This window comes from Scyliorhinus torazame, chromosome 24 (assembly GCF_047496885.1).
Source record: "Scyliorhinus torazame isolate Kashiwa2021f chromosome 24, sScyTor2.1, whole genome shotgun sequence".
Classification (NCBI taxonomy): Eukaryota; Metazoa; Chordata; class Chondrichthyes; order Carcharhiniformes; family Scyliorhinidae; genus Scyliorhinus; species Scyliorhinus torazame.
This window is the reverse complement of record NC_092730.1, coordinates 42,174,949-42,190,327: the sequence shown is the minus strand read 5'-3', so window position 1 is coordinate 42,190,327 and position 15,379 is coordinate 42,174,949. Positions and strand designations below refer to the sequence as shown.

The 15,379-nt window shown below is 48.7% G+C and overlaps 12 non-coding genes across 12 annotated transcripts; all 12 read right to left on the bottom strand.

The window, feature by feature from the left end:
• Nucleotides 1-504: 504 nt before the first annotated feature.
• Nucleotides 505-587, bottom strand: trnal-aag (transfer RNA leucine (anticodon AAG)). The gene has a single exon. It is a non-coding gene; the product is annotated as a tRNA-Leu (tRNA).
• Nucleotides 588-1,741: 1,154 nt separating this feature from the next.
• trnag-ucc (transfer RNA glycine (anticodon UCC)) lies at nucleotides 1,742-1,813 on the bottom strand. The gene has a single exon. It is a non-coding gene; the product is annotated as a tRNA-Gly (tRNA).
• A 3,465-nt stretch (nucleotides 1,814-5,278) lies between these two features.
• trnal-aag (transfer RNA leucine (anticodon AAG)) lies at nucleotides 5,279-5,361 on the bottom strand. Its single transcript has one exon. It is a non-coding gene; the product is annotated as a tRNA-Leu (tRNA).
• Nucleotides 5,362-5,738: 377 nt separating this feature from the next.
• Nucleotides 5,739-5,810, bottom strand: trnag-ucc (transfer RNA glycine (anticodon UCC)). The gene has a single exon. It is a non-coding gene; the product is annotated as a tRNA-Gly (tRNA).
• Nucleotides 5,811-7,729: 1,919 nt separating this feature from the next.
• Nucleotides 7,730-7,801, bottom strand: trnag-ucc (transfer RNA glycine (anticodon UCC)). Its single transcript has one exon. It is a non-coding gene; the product is annotated as a tRNA-Gly (tRNA).
• Nucleotides 7,802-8,476: 675 nt separating this feature from the next.
• trnal-aag (transfer RNA leucine (anticodon AAG)) lies at nucleotides 8,477-8,559 on the bottom strand. The gene has a single exon. It is a non-coding gene; the product is annotated as a tRNA-Leu (tRNA).
• Nucleotides 8,560-9,719: 1,160 nt separating this feature from the next.
• On the bottom strand, nucleotides 9,720-9,791 carry trnag-ucc (transfer RNA glycine (anticodon UCC)). The gene has a single exon. It is a non-coding gene; the product is annotated as a tRNA-Gly (tRNA).
• Nucleotides 9,792-10,466: 675 nt separating this feature from the next.
• Nucleotides 10,467-10,549, bottom strand: trnal-aag (transfer RNA leucine (anticodon AAG)). Its single transcript has one exon. It is a non-coding gene; the product is annotated as a tRNA-Leu (tRNA).
• Nucleotides 10,550-11,709: 1,160 nt separating this feature from the next.
• Nucleotides 11,710-11,781, bottom strand: trnag-ucc (transfer RNA glycine (anticodon UCC)). Its single transcript has one exon. It is a non-coding gene; the product is annotated as a tRNA-Gly (tRNA).
• Nucleotides 11,782-12,456: 675 nt separating this feature from the next.
• trnal-gag (transfer RNA leucine (anticodon GAG)) lies at nucleotides 12,457-12,539 on the bottom strand. The gene has a single exon. It is a non-coding gene; the product is annotated as a tRNA-Leu (tRNA).
• Nucleotides 12,540-13,699: 1,160 nt separating this feature from the next.
• Nucleotides 13,700-13,771, bottom strand: trnag-ucc (transfer RNA glycine (anticodon UCC)). The gene has a single exon. It is a non-coding gene; the product is annotated as a tRNA-Gly (tRNA).
• Nucleotides 13,772-14,446: 675 nt separating this feature from the next.
• Nucleotides 14,447-14,529, bottom strand: trnal-aag (transfer RNA leucine (anticodon AAG)). Its single transcript has one exon. It is a non-coding gene; the product is annotated as a tRNA-Leu (tRNA).
• Nucleotides 14,530-15,379: the final 850 nt, after the last annotated feature.

Here is a 15,379-nt window from a genome sequence, read left to right as displayed (position 1 = left end):
GAATAGAAAGGATAGATGCGGGCAGGTTGTTTCCACTGGCGGGTGAAAACAGAACTAGGGGGCATAGCCTCAAAATAAGGGGAAGTAGATTTAGGACTGAGTTTAGAAGGAACGTCTTCACCCAAAGCGTTGTGAATCTATGGAATTCCTTGCCCAGTGAAGCAGTAGAGGCTCCTTCATTAAATGTTTTTAAGATGAGGATAGATAGTTTTTTGAAGAATAAAGGGATTAAGGGTTATGGTGTTCGGGCCGGAAAGTGGAGCTGAGTCCACAAAAGATCAGCCATGATCTCATTGAATGGTGGAGCAGGCTCGAGGGGCCAGATGGCCTACTCCTGCTCCTAGTTCTTATATTATCCAGTTATGAACTGGGCTTCTCCCTGTGAGGTCTTGCTGTGCGAATGTAAGCAGGAATCTCATTCCCGGAGGCCACCGCTGACCCATTGAATCTTCCTGGGGTTGCACATTTTGCTGGAGAAACGTAACCACGTGGAGGAAAAGTTAATGTCAGAAGTAGGATTCGAACCCACCCCTCCAGAGAAGACTGCAACCTTAACGCAGCGCCTTCGACCGCTAGGCCATCCTGACGCGCTGTAACCAAAGATATGCTCCATCGGCGAATCGATTTAAATTAAATTTTCATCTTCATTTCATTTCAAACTAGATGTGGTTTTACTATTTTTGAACGCCAGCCAGACTCTTGTATCTGAGTGCGATCGTTCTCCAACACGCTGTGTGTTAAGGAGCTCTCATTTCTGCATTGATCAGTTTGCTCTATTCAACAAAGTCCGTACTGCCGCCTACCTGTTCCTCACACGAAGGTATTACGAGTCTAAGATCTGAGCGGCGTGATGGATCCAATTATACAGTTGAATCTTGGCGACTGGAATCTCTCTGCACAGCTGCTTCTGGTGCTGCTTTCACAGGCTAGTAGCCTAATAGCCCCTCCAGTGTCCAAACACGAGGATGTTCATGCTGTAAAGGCGGCAGAAGAACATTCTGGGAGAAGCCAACTTATTCACATCCGCCAATACAACATGCCAGACTATTTACAACAAGGGAAGTGGAAATTTACGCGGAGTCCTGGGATCATTATTAATTCCTGATCCAGAGTTACTGAGCAGATCATGCCGTCATGAACTTGGCTTCTGCCTGTGGGAACTTGCTGTGCGAATTTAAGCACGAATCTCACGTCCCGAGGCCACCGCTTCCCCTTTGAATGGGAGGTATTGGATCTTCCTGGGCCTGAACATTTTGCTGGAGAAATGTAAGCACGTGGAAGAAAAGTTAATGTCGGAGGTGGCATTCGAACCCTCGCCTCCAGCAAGACAGTTCGGCCATCCTGACGAGCTGGGTGAAATGTTATGCTCCGTGCACAAATAGACATAGACATAGAACATACAGTGCTGTAGGAGGCCATTCGGCCCATCGAGTCTGCACCGACCCACCTAAGCCCTCAATTCCACCCTATCACCCTCATCCCGCAACCGGATAATCCTTCCTACCTTTGTGGACACGAAGGGCAATTTTGCATGGCCAATTCACCTAGCCTGCACGTCTATGGGCTGGAGGAGGAAACCGGAGCACCCGGGGTGAAATTCACGCAGACACAGGGAGAACATGCAGACTCCGCACAGACAGTGACCGAAGCCGGGAATCGAAACTGGAACCCTGGTGCTGTGAAGCAACTGTGCTAACCACGATGCTACCTTGCTGTCCAAAATTTCGAAATAAATTTCTTCTGCGATGGCCGAGAATCGAACACGGGTCAACTGCTTGGAAGGCAACTGTGCTCACCACTGTACCACCATCGCTCACAGACCCGCTTTGAATTATATCTTCATTCGCATTTTCTTTCTAATCAGTTGTGCTTTTCCTATTTTTGAACACCAGCCATAATTCTGAATCTGAGTACCGTCCTTCTCCAAGCCGCTGGGGGCTAAGGAGCTTCGCATTGATGCATTGATCAGTTTGCTGCAATCAACAAAGACCGAACTCCCGCCGACCTGTTCCTCACACGACGGTATTGAGAGTCTAAGATCTGAGCGGCGTGAAGGATCCAATTATACAGTTGCATCCTTGCGACTGGAAACTCTCTCCACAGCTGATTCTGGTGCTGCTTTCACAAACAAGTAGCCAAAGAACCCTTCAGTGTCAAAACAGGAGGTCGCTCATGCTGTAAAGGCGGCAGAAGAACTTTCTGGAAGAAGCCAACTGATTCACGTCCGACAATCCAACCAGCCAGACTATTTACAACAAGGGAAGTGGAAACTTACCCGGAGTCCTGGGATCAGTATTAATTCCTCAACCAGAGTCACTTAGCAGATCATCCAGTTATGAACTGGGCTTCTGCCTGTGGGGTCTTGCTGTGCGAATATCAGCAGGAATCTCATTCCAGGAGGCCACCGCTTCCTCATTGAATGGGAGGTATTGGACCTTCCTGGTGTTGCAAATTTTGCTGGAGGAACGTAACCACGTGGAAGAAAAGGGACTGTCAGAAGTGGGATTCGAACCACGCCTCCAGAGAAGACTGCTACCTTAACGCAGCGCCCACGACCGCTCGGCCAGCCCGACGCACGGCGGCCGAAGATTTGCTCCATGTGCAAATCGATTTAAATTTAATTTTCATCTTCATTTCATTTCAAACTAGATGTGGTTTTACTATTTTTGAACGCCAACCAGACTCTTGCATCTGAGTGCGATCGTTCTCCAACGCGCTGTGTGTAAAGGAGCTCTCATTTCTGCATTGATCAGTTTGCTCCAATCAACAAAGTCCGTACTGCCGTCTAACTGTTCCTTACACGAAGGTATTAAGAGTATAAGATCTGGGTGGCGGGAAGGATCCAATGAGACAGTTGCATCCTGGCGACTGGAATCTCTCTGCACAGCTGCATCTGGTGCTGCTTTCACAGTCAAGGAGCCGAATAACGCCTCCAGTGTCCAAACACGAGGATGTTCATGCTGTAAAGGCGGCAGAATAACTTTCTGGAAGAAGCCAACTGATTCACGTCCTACAATCCAACCAGCCAGACTATTTACATCAAGGGAAGTGGAAATTTACCCGGAGTCCTGGGATCAGCATTAATTCCTCACCCAGAGTCACTGAGCCGATCATCCAGTCATGAACTGGGCTTCTGACTGTGGGGTCTTGCTGTGCGAATTTAAGTACGAACTTCGCGTCCCGAGGCCACCGCTTCCCCATTGAATGGGAGGTATGAGATCTTCCTGGGGTTGAACAATTTTTGGAGAAATGTAACCTCGTGAAAAAAAGGGAATGTCAGAAGTAGGATTCTAACACTCGCCTCCAGAGGAGTCTGCGATCTTAACGCAGCGCCTTCGACTGCTCGGCCACCCTGACGAGCTGCAGGAAATGTTATGAACCGTGCACAAATAGACAGAGAACAGACAGTGCAGAAGGAGTACATTCGGCCCATCGAGTCTGCATCGATCCACTTAAGACCTCAATTCCATCCTATCACCCTCACCCCGCAACCCAATAATCCTTCCTACCTTTTTGGACACGAAGGGCAATTACGCATGACCAATTCCCGGAGCCAGCTCGTCTTTATGCTGTGGGAGGAAACCGGAGCACCTGGGGTGAAATTCACGCAGACATGGGGAGAACGTGCAGACGCCGCACAGACAGTGATCCAAGCCGGGAATCGAACCTGGAACCCTGGAGCTGTGAAACAACTGTGCTAACCACGGTGCTACCTTGCTGCCCAAAATTTCGAAATAAAGTTTTCTGCGATGGCTGGGAATCGAACCCCGATCAACTGCTTGGAAGGCAGCTATGCTCACCATTATACCACCAGCGCTCACTGGAGAACTTTAAATTCTATCTTCATTGTCATTTCATTTCTAATCAGTTGTGCTTTTCCTATTTTTGAACACCAGCCAGAGTCCTGTATCTGAGTGCCGTCCTTCTCCAAGCCGCTGGGGGTTAAGGAGCTTCGCATTGTTGCATTGATCATTTTGCTGCAATCAACAAAGACCGAACTCCCGCCGATCTGTTCCTCACACGAAGGTATTGAGAGTCTAAGATCTGAGCGGCGGGAAGGATCCAATTATACAGTTGCATCCTTGCGACTGGAATCTCTCTCCACAGCTGCTTCTGGTGCTGCTTTCACAAACAAGTAGCCAGAAAACCCTTCAGTGTCCAAACAGGAGGACGTTCATCCAGTAAAGGCGGCAGAAGAGTTTTCTGGGAGATGTCGACTGAGACACCTCGACAATCCAACCAGCCAGACTATTTACAACAAGAGACGAGACATTTGCCCGGAATCCTGGAATCATTATTAATTCCACAAATAGAGTCACTGAGCAGATTATCCAGTTATGAACTGAGCTTCTGCCTGTGGGGTCTTGCTGTGCGAATATCAGCAGGAATCTCATTCCAGAAGGCCACCGCTTACCCATTGAATGGGAGGTATTGGATCTTCCTGGCGTTGCAAATTTTGCTGGAGAAACGTAACCACGTGGAGGAAAAGTAAATGTCAAAAGTGGAATTCGAATCCACGCCTCCAGAGGAGAGTGCGACCTTAACGCAGCGCTCTCGACCGCTCGGCCATCCTGACGCACTGTGGCCAAAGATATGCTCCATGCGCAAATCGATTTAAATTTAATTTTCATCTTCATTTCATTTCAAACTAGATGTGGTTTTACTATTTTTGAACGCCAGTCAGACTCTTGCATCTGAGTGCGATCGTTCTCCAACACGCTGTGTGTTAAGGAGCTCTCATTTCTGCATTGATCAGTTTGCTCCAATCAACAAAGTCCGTACTGCCGTCTAACTGTTCCTTACACGAAGGTATTAAGAGTCTAAGATCTGAGTAGCGGGAAGGATCCAATGAGAAGGTTTCATCCTGGCGACTGGAATCTCTCTGCACAGCTGCATCTGGTGCTGCTTTCACAGACAAGTAGCCGAATAACGCCTCCAGTGTCCAAACACGAGGATGTTCATGCTGTAAAGGCGGCAGAAGATCTTTCTGGAAGAAGCCAACTGATTCACGTCCGACAATCCAACTAGCCAGACTATTTACAACAATGGAAGTGGAAATTTACCCGGAGTCCTGGGATCAGTATTAATTCCTCAACCAGAGTCACTGAGCAGATCATCCAGTCATGATCTGGGCTTCTGACTGACGGGTCTTGCTGTGCGAATTGAAGTACGAATCTCGCGTCCCGAGGCCACCGCTTCCCCATTGAATGGGAGGTATTAGATCTTCCTGGGGTTGAACAATTTTTGGAGAAATGTAACCTCGAGGAAAAAAAGGCAATGTCAGAAGTAGGATTCTAACCCACGCCTCCAGAGGAGACTGCGGTCTTAACGCAGCGCTTTCGACCGCTCGGCCATCCTGACGAGCTGCAGAAAATGTTATGCTCCGTGCACAAATAGACATAGAACATGCAGTGCAGAAGGAGTCCATTCGGCCTATCGAGTCTGCACCGATCCACTTAAGACCTCAATTCCATCCTATCACCCTCACCCAGCAACCCAATAATCCTTTCTAACTTTTTGGACACTAAGGGCAATTAGGCATGACCAATTCCCCTAGCCAGCTCGTCTTTAGGCTGTGGGAGGAAACCGGAGCAACCGGGTTGAAATTCACGCAGACATGGGGAGAACGTGCAGACTCCGCACAGACAGTGACCCAAGCCGGGAATCGAACCTGGAACCCTGGAGCTGCGAAACTACTGTGCCACCTTGCTGCCCAAAATTTCGAAATACGTTTTTTCTGCGATGGCTGGGAATCGAACCCAGGTCAACTGCTTGGAAGACAGCTATGCTCACCATTATACCACCATCGCTCACTGAAGAATTTTAAATTCTATCTTCATTGTCATTTCATTTCTAAACAGTTGTGCTTTAACTATTTTTGAACACCAGCCAGAGTCCTGTATCTGAGTGCCGTCCTTCTCCAAGCCTCTGGGGGTTAAGGAGCTTCGCGTCGTTGCATTGATCAGTTTGCTGCAATCAACTAAGACCGAACTCCCGCCGACCTGTTCCTCACATGAAGATATTGAGAGTCTAAGATCTGAGCGGCGTGAAGGATCCAATTAGCCAGTTGCATCCTTGCGACTGGAATCTCTCTCCACAGCTGCTTCTGGTGCTGCTTTCACAAACAAGTAGCCAGAAAACCCTTCAGTGTCCAAACAGGTGGACGTTCATCCAGTCAAGGCGGCAGAAGAGTTTTCTGGGAGATGTCGACTGAGACACCTCGACATCCAACCAGCCAGACTATTTACAACAAGAGACGAGACATTTACCCGGAATCCTGGGATCATTCTTAATTCCTCAAATCGAGTCATGAGCAGATTATCCAGTGATGAGCTGGGCTTCTGCCTGTGGGATCTTGCTGTGCGAATATCAGCAGGAGTCTCATTCCAGGAGGCCGCCGCTTCCCCATTGAATGGGAGGTATTGGATCGTCCTGGTGTTGCAAATATTGCTGGAGTAACGTAATCACGTGCAGGAAAAGAGAATGTCAGCAGTGGGATTCGAACCGTCGCCTCCAGAGGAGACTGCGACCTTAACGCAGCGCCTGCGACCGCTCGGCCATCCTGACGCACTGTGACCAAGGATATGCTCCATGCGCAAATCGATTTAAATTTAATTTTCATCTTCATTTCATTTCAAACTAGATGTGGTTTTATTATTTTTGAACGCCAGCCAGACTCTTGCATCTGAGTGAGATCGTTCTCCAACGCGCTGTGTGTTAAGGAGCTCTCATTTCTTCATTGATCAGTTTGCTCCAATCAACAAAGTCCGTACTGCCGTTTAACTGTTCCTTACACGAAGGTATTAAGAGTCTAAGATCTGAGAGGCGGGAAGGATCCAATGAGACAGTTGCATTCTGGCGACTGGAATCTCTCTGCACAGCTGCATCTGGTGCTGCTTTCAGAGACAAGTAGCCGAATAACACCTCCAGTGCCAAACACGAGGATGTTCATGCTGTAAAGGCGGCAGAGGAACTTTCTGGAAGAAGCCAGCTGATTCACGCCCGACAATCCAACCAGCCAGACTATTTACAACAAGGGAAGTGGAAATTTACCCGGAGTCCTGGGATCAGTATTAATTCCTCAACCAGAGTCACTGAGCAGATCATCCCGTCATGAACTGGGCTTCTGACTGTGGGGTCTTGCAGTGCGAATTTAAGTACGAATCTCGCGTCCCGAGGCGACCGCTTCCCCATTGAATGGGAGGTATGAGATATTCCTGGGGTTGAACAATTTTTGGAGAAATGCAACCTCGTGGAAAAAAAGGCAATGTCAGAAGTAGGATTCTAACCCACGCCTCCAGAGGAGACTGCGTCCTTAACGCCGCGCCTTCGGCCGCTCGGCCACCCTGACGAGCTGCAGAAACTGTGATGCTCGGTGCACAAATAGACATAGAACATACAGTGCAAAAGGAGTCCATTCGGCCCATCGAGTCTGCACCGATCCACTTAAGACCTCAATTCCATCCTATCACCCTCACCCCGCAACCCAATAATCCTTCCTACCTTTTTGGACACGAAGGGCAATTACGCATTACTAATTCCCCGAACCAGCTCGTCTTTATGCCGTGGGAGGAAACCGGAGCACCCGGGGTGAAATTCACGCAGACATGGGGAGAACGTGCAGACTCCGCACAGACAGTGACCCAAGCCGGGAATCGAACCTGGAACCCTGGAGCTGTGAATCAACTGTTCCTCCATTGCTGCCCAAAATTTCGAAATAAGTTTTTTCTGCGATGGCTGGGAATCGAACACAGGTCAACTGCTTGGAAGGCAGCTATGCTCACCATTATACCACCATCGCTCACTGAAGAATTTTAAATTATATCTTCATTGTCATTTCATTTCTAATCAGTTGTGCTTTTCCTATATTTGAACACCAGCCAGAGTCCTGCATCTGAGTGCCGTCCTTCTCCAAGCCGCTGGGGGTTAAGGAGCTTCGCGTCGTTGAATTGATCAGTTTGCTGCAATCAACAAAGACCGAACTCCCGCCGACCTGTTCCTCACACGAAGGTATTGAGAGTCTAAGATCTGAGCGGCGTGAAGGATCCAATTATACAGTTGCAGCCTTGCGACTGGAATCTCTCTCCACAGCTGCTTCTGGTGCTGCTTTCACAAACAAGTAGCCAGAAAACCCTTCAGTGTCCACACAGGAGGACGTTCATCCAGTAAAGGCGGCAGAAGAGTTTTCTGGGAGATGTCGACTGAGACACCTCGACAATCCAACCAGCCAGACTATTTACAACAAGAGACGAGACATTTACCAGGAATTCTGGGATCATTATTAATTCCTCAAATAGAGTCATGAGCAGATTATCCAGTGATGAACTGGGCTTTTGCCTGTGGGGACTTGCTGTGCGAATATCAGCAGGAATCTCATTCCAGGAGGCCACCGCTTCCCCATTGAATGGGAGGTATTGGATCGTCCTGGTGTTGCAAATATTGCTGGAGAAACGTAACCACGTGGAGGAAAAGGGAATGTCAGAAGTGGGATTCGAACCCACGCTTCCAGAGGAGACTGCGACCTTAACGCAGCGCCTTCGACCGCTCGGCCACCCTGACGCACTGTGGCCAAAGATATGCTCCATGCGCAAATCGATTTAAATTTAATTTTCATCTTCATTTCATTTCAAACGAGATGTGGTTTTACTATTTTTGAACGCCAGCCAGACTCTTGCGTCTGAGTGCGATCGTTCTCCAACGCGCTGTGTGTTAAGGAGCTCTCATTTCTGCATTGATCAGTTTGCTCCAATCAACAAAGTCCGTACTGCCGTCTAACTGTTCCTTCCACGAAGGTATTAAGAGTCTAAGATCTGAGTGGCGGGAAGGATCCAATGAGACAGTTGCATCCTGGCGACTGGAATCTCTCTGCACAGCTGCATCTGGTGCTGCTTTCACAGACAAGTAGCCGAATAACGCCTCCAGTGCCAAACACGAGGATGTTCATGCTGTAAAGGCGGCAGAAGAACTTTCTGGAAGAAGCCAGCTGATTCACGTCCGACAATCCAACCAGCCAGACTATTTACAACAATGGAAGTGGAAATTTACCCGGGGTCCTGGTATCAGTATTAATTCGTCAACCAGAGTCACTGAGCATATCATCCAGTCATGAACTGGGCTTCTGACTGTGGGGTCTTGCTGTACGAATTTAAGTACGAATCTCGCGTCCCGAGGCCACCGCTTCCCCATTGAATGGGAGGTATGAGATCTTCCTGGGGTTGAACAATTTTTGGAGAAATGTAACCTCGCGGAAAAAAAGGCAATGTCAGAAGTAGGATTCTAACGCACGCCTCCAGAGGAGACTGCGTCCTTAACCCGCGCCTTCGACCGCTCGGCCACCCTGACGAGCTGCAGAAACTGTTATGCTCGGTGCACAAATAGACATAGAACATACAGTGCAGAAGGAGTCCATTCGGCCCATCGAGTCTGCACCGATCCACTTAAGACCTCAATTCCATCCTATCACCCTCACCCCGCAACCCAATAATCCTTCCTACCTTTTTGGACACTAAGGGCAATTACGCATGACCAATTCCCCTAGCCAGCTCGTCTTTATGCCGTGGGAGGAAACCGGAGCACCCGGGGTGAAATTCACGCAGACATGGGGAGAACGTGCAGACTCCGCACAGACAGTGACCCAAGCCGGGAATCGAACCTGGAACCCTGGAGCTGTGAAACAACTGTGCTACCTTGCTGCCCAAAATTTCGAAATAAGTTTTTTCTGCGATGGCTGGGAATTGAACCCAGGTCAACTGCTTGGAAGGCAGCTATGCTCACCATTATACCACCATCGCTCACTGAAGATTTTTAAATTATATCTTCATTGTCATTTCATTTCTAATCAGTTGTGCTTTTCCTATTTTTGAACACCAGCCAGAGTCCTGCATCTGAGTGCCGTCCTTTTCCAAGCCGCTGGGGGTTAAGGAGCTTCGCGTCGTTGCATTGATCAGTTTGCTGCAATCAACAAAGACCGAACTCCCGCCGACCTGTTCCTCACATGAAGATATTGAGAGTCTAAGATCTGAGCGGCGTGAAGGATCCAATTATACAGTTGCATCCTTGCGACTGGAATCTCTCTCCACAGCTGCTTCTGGTGCTGCTTTCACAAACAAGTAGCCAGAAAACCCTTCAGTGTCCAAACAGGAGGACGTTCATCCAGTAAAGGCGGCAGAAGAGTTTTCTGGGAGATGTCGACTGAGACACCTCGACAATCCAACCAGCCAGACAATTTACAACAAGAGACGAGACATTTACAAGGAATCCTGGGATCATTATTAATTCCTCAAATAGAGTCATGAGCAGATTATCCAGTGATGAACTGGGCTTTTGCCTGTGGGGTCTTGCTGTGCGAATATCAGCAGGAATCTCATTCCAGGAGGCCACCGCTTCCCCATTGAATGGGAGGTATTGGATCGTCCTGGTGTTGCAAATATTGCTGGAGAAACGTAACCACGTGGAGGAAAAGGGAATGTCAGAAGTGGGATTCGAACCCACACCTCCAGAGGAGACTGCGACCTTAACGCAGCGCCTTCGACCGCTCGGCCATCCTGACGCACTGTGGCCAAAGATATGCCCCATGCGCAAATCGATTTAAATTTAATTTTCATCTTCATTTCATTTCAAACTAGATGTGGTTTTACTATTTTTGAACGCCAGCCAGACTCTTGCGTCTGAGTGCGATCGTTCTCCAACGCGCTGTGTGTTAAGGAGCTCTCATTTCTGCATTGATCAGTTTGCTCCAATCAACAAAGTCCGTACTTCCGTCTAACTGTTCCTTCCACGAAGGTATGAAGAGTCTAAGATCTGAGTGGCGGGAAGGATCCAATGAGACAGTTGCATCCTGGCGACTGGAATCTCTCTGCACAGCTGCATCTGGTGCTGCTTTCACAGACAAGTAGCCGAATAACGCCTCCAGTGCCAAACACGAGGATGTTCATGCTGTAAAGGCGGCAGAAGAACTTTCTGGAAGAAGCCAGCTGATTCACGTCCGACAATCCAACCAGCCAGACTATTTACAACAATGGAAGTGGAAATTTACCCGGAGTCCTGGTATCAGTATTAATTCGTCAACCAGAGTCACTGAGCATATCATCCAGTCATGAACTGGGCTTCTGACTGTGCGGTCTTGCTGTACGAATTTAAGTACGAATCTCGCGTCCCGAGGCCACCGCTTCCCCATTGAATGGGAGGTATGAGATCTTCCTGGGATTCAACAATTTTTGGAGAAATGTAACCTCGTGGAAAAAAAGGCAATGTCAGAAGTAGGATTCTAACGCACGCCTCCAGAGGAGACTGCGTCCTTAACCAGCGCCTTCGACCGCTCGGCCACCCTGACGAGCTGCAGAAACTGTTATGCTCGGTGCACAAATAGACATAGAACATACAGTGCAGAAGGAGTCCATTCGGCCCATCGAGTCTGCACCGATCCACTTAAGACCTCAATTCCATCCTATCACCCTCACCCCGCAACCCAATAATCCTTCCTACCTTTTTGGACACTAAGGGCAATTACGCATGACCAATTCCCCTAGCCAGCTCGTCTTTATGCCGTGGGAGGCAACCGGAGCACCCGGGGTGAAATTCACGCAGACATGGGGAGAACGTGCAGACTCCGCACAGACAGTGACCCAAGCCGGGAATCGAACCTGGAACCCTGGAGCTGTGAAACAACTGTGCTACCTTGCTGCCCAAAATTTCGAAATAAGTTTTTTCTGCGATGGCTGGGAATCGAACCCAGGTCAACTGCTTGGAAGGCAGCTATGCTCACCATTATACCACCATCGCTCACGGAAGAATTTTAAATTCTATCTTCATTGTCATTTCATTTCTAATCAGTTGTGCTTTTTCTATTTTTGAACACCAGCCAGAGTCCTGCATCTGAGTGCCGTCCTTCTCCAAGCCGCTGGGGGTTAAGGAGCTTCGCGTCATTGCATTGATCAGTTTGCTGCAATCAACAAAGACCGAACTCCCGCCGACCTGTTCCTCACATGAAGATATTGAGAGTCTAAGATCTGAGCGGCGTGAAGGATCCAATTATACAGTTGCATCCTTGCGACTGGAATCTCTCTCCACAGCTGCTTCTGGTGCTGCTTTCACAAACAAGTAGCCAGAAAACCCTTCAGTGTCCAAACAGGAGGACGTTCATCCAGTAAAGGCGGCAGAAGAGTTTTCTGGGAGATGTCGACTGAGACACCTCGACAATCCAACCAGCCAGACTATTTACAACAAGAGACGAGACATTTACCAGGAATCCTGGGATCATTATTAATTCCTCAAATAGAGTCATGAGCAGATTATCCAGTGATGAACTGGGCTTTTGCCTGTGGGGTCTTGCTGTGCGAATATCAGCAGGAATCTCATTCCAGGAGGCCACCGCTTCCCCATTGAATGGGAGGTATTGGATCGTCCTGGTGTTGCAAATATTGCTGGAGAAACGTAACCACGTGGAGGAAAAGGGAATGTCAGAAGTGGGATTCGAACCCACGCCTCCAGTGGAGACTGCGACCTCAACGCAGCGCCTTCGACCGCTCGGCCATCCTGACGCACTGTGGCCAAAGATATGCTCCATGCGCAAATCGATTTAAATTTAATTTTCATCTTCATTTCATTTCAAACTAGATGTGGTTTTACTATTTTTGAACGCCAGCCAGACTCTTGCGTCTGAGTGCGATCGTTCTCCAACGCGCTGTGTGTTCAGGAGCTCTCATTTCTGCATTGATCAGTTTGCTCCAATCAACAAAGTCCGTACTGCCGTCTAACTGTTCCTTCCACGAAGGTATTAAGAGTCTAAGATCTGAGTGGCGGGAAGGATCCAACGAGACAGTTGCATCCTGGCGACTGGAATCTCTCTGCACAGCTGCATCTGGTGCTGCTTTCACAGACAAGTAGCCGAATAACGCCTCCAGTGCCAAACACGAGGATGTTCATGCTGTAAAGGCGGCAGAAGAACTTTCTGGAAGAAGCCAGCTGATTCACGTCCGACAATCCAACCAGCCAGACTATTTACAACAATGGAAGTGGAAATTTACCCGGAGTCCTGGTATCAGTATTAATTCGTCAACCAGAGTCACTGAGCATATCATCCAGTCATGAACTGGGCTTCTGACTGTGGGGTCTTGCTGTACGAATTTAAGTAGGAATCTCGCGTCCCGAGGCCACCGCTTCCCCATTGAATGGCAGGTATGAGATCTTCCTGGGGTTGAACAATTTTTGGAGAAATGTAACCTCGCGGAAAAAAAGGCAATGTCAGAAGTAGGATTCTAACGCACGCCTCCAGAGGAGACTGCGTCCTTAACCCGCGCCTTCGACCGCTCGGCCACCCTGACGAGCTGCAGAAACTGTTATGCTCGGTGCACAAATAGACATAGAACATACAGTGCAGAAGGAGTCCATTCGGCCCATCGAGTCTGCACCGATCCACTTAAGACCTCAATTCCATCCTATCACCCTCACCCCGCAACCCAATAATCCTTCCTACCTTTTTGGACACTAAGGGCAATGACGCATGACCAATTCCCCTAGCCAGCTCGTCTTTATGCCGTGGGAGGAAACCGGAGCACCCGGGGTGAAATTCACGCAGACATGGGGAGAACGTGCAGACTCCGCACAGACAGTGACCCAAGCCGGGAATCGAACCTGGAACCCTGGAGCTGTGAAACAACTGTGCTACCTTGCTGCCCAAAATTTCGAAATAAGTTTTTTCTGCGATGGCTGGAAATCGAACCCAGGTCAACTGCTTGGAAGGCAGCTATGCTCACCATTATACCACCATCGCTCACTGAAGAACTTTAAATTATATCTTCATTGTCATTTCATTTCTAATCAGTTGTGCTTTTCCTATTTTTGAACACCAGCCAGAGTACTGCACCTGAGTGCCGTCCTTCTCCAAGCCGCTGGGGGTTAAGGAGCTTCGCGTCGTTGCATTGATCAGTTTGCTGCAATCAACAAAGACCGAACTCCCGCCGACCTGTTCCTCACATGAAGATATTGAGAGTCTAAGATCTGAGCGGCGTGAAGGATCCAATTATACAGTTGCATCCTTGCGACTGGAATCTCTCTCCACAGCTGCTTCTGGTGCTGCTTTCACAAACAAGTAGCCAGAAAACCCTTCAGTGTCCAAACAGGAGGACGTTCATCCAGTAAAGGCGGCAGAAGAGTTTTCTGGGAGATGTCGACTGAGACACCTCGACAATCCAACCAGCCAGACTATTTACAACAAGAGACGAGACATTTACCAGGAATCCTGGGATCATTATTAATTCCTCAAATAGAGTCATGAGCAGATTATCCAGTGATGAACTGGGCTTTTGCCTGTGGGGTCTTGCTGTGCGAATATCAGCAGGAATCTCATTCCAGGAGGCCACCGCTTCCCCATTGAATGGGAGGTATTGGATCGTCCTGGTGTTGCAAATATTGCTGGAGAAACGTAACCACGTGGAGGAAAAGGGAATGTCAGAAGTGGGATTCGAACCCACGCCTCCAGAGGAGACTGCGACCTTAACGCAGCGCCTTCGACCGCTCGGCCATCCTGACGCACTGCGGCCAAAGATATGCTCCATGCGCAAATCGATTTAAATTTAATTTTCATCTTCATTTCATTTCAAACTAGATGTGGTTTTACTATTTTTGAACGCCAGCCAGACTCTTGCGTCTGAATGCGATCGTTCTCCAACGCGCTGTGTGTTAAGGAGCTCTCATTTCTGCATTGATCAGTTTGCTCCAATCAACAAAGTCCGTACTGCCGTCTAACTGTTCCTTACACGAAGGTATTAAGAGTCTAAGATCTGAGTGGCGGGAAGGATCCAATGAGACAGTTGCATCCTGGCGACTGGAATCTCTCTGCACAGCTGCATCTGGTGCTGCTTTCACAGACAAGTAGCCGAATAACGCCTCCAGTGCCAAACACGAGGATGTTCATGCTGTAAAGGCGGCAGAAGAACTTTCTGGAAGATGCCAGCTGATTCACGTCCGACAATCCAACCAGCCAGACTATTTACAACAATGGAAGTGGAAATTTACCCGGAGTCCTGGTATCAGTATTAATTCGTCAACCAGAGTCACTGAGCATATCATCCAGTCATGAACTGGGCTTCGGACTGTGGGGTCTTGCTGTACGAATTTAAGTACGAATCTCGCGTCCCGAGGCCACCGCTTCCCCATTGAATGGCAGGTATGAGATCTTCCTGGGGTTGAACAATTTTTGGAGAAATGTAACCTCGCGGAAAAAAAGGCAATGTCAGAAGTAGGATTCTAACGCACGCCTCCAGAGGAGACTGCGTCCTTAACCCGCGCCTTCGACCGCTCGGCCACCCTGACGAGCTGCAGAAACTGTTATGCTCGGTGCACAAATAGACATAGAACATACAGTGCAGAAGGAGTCCAT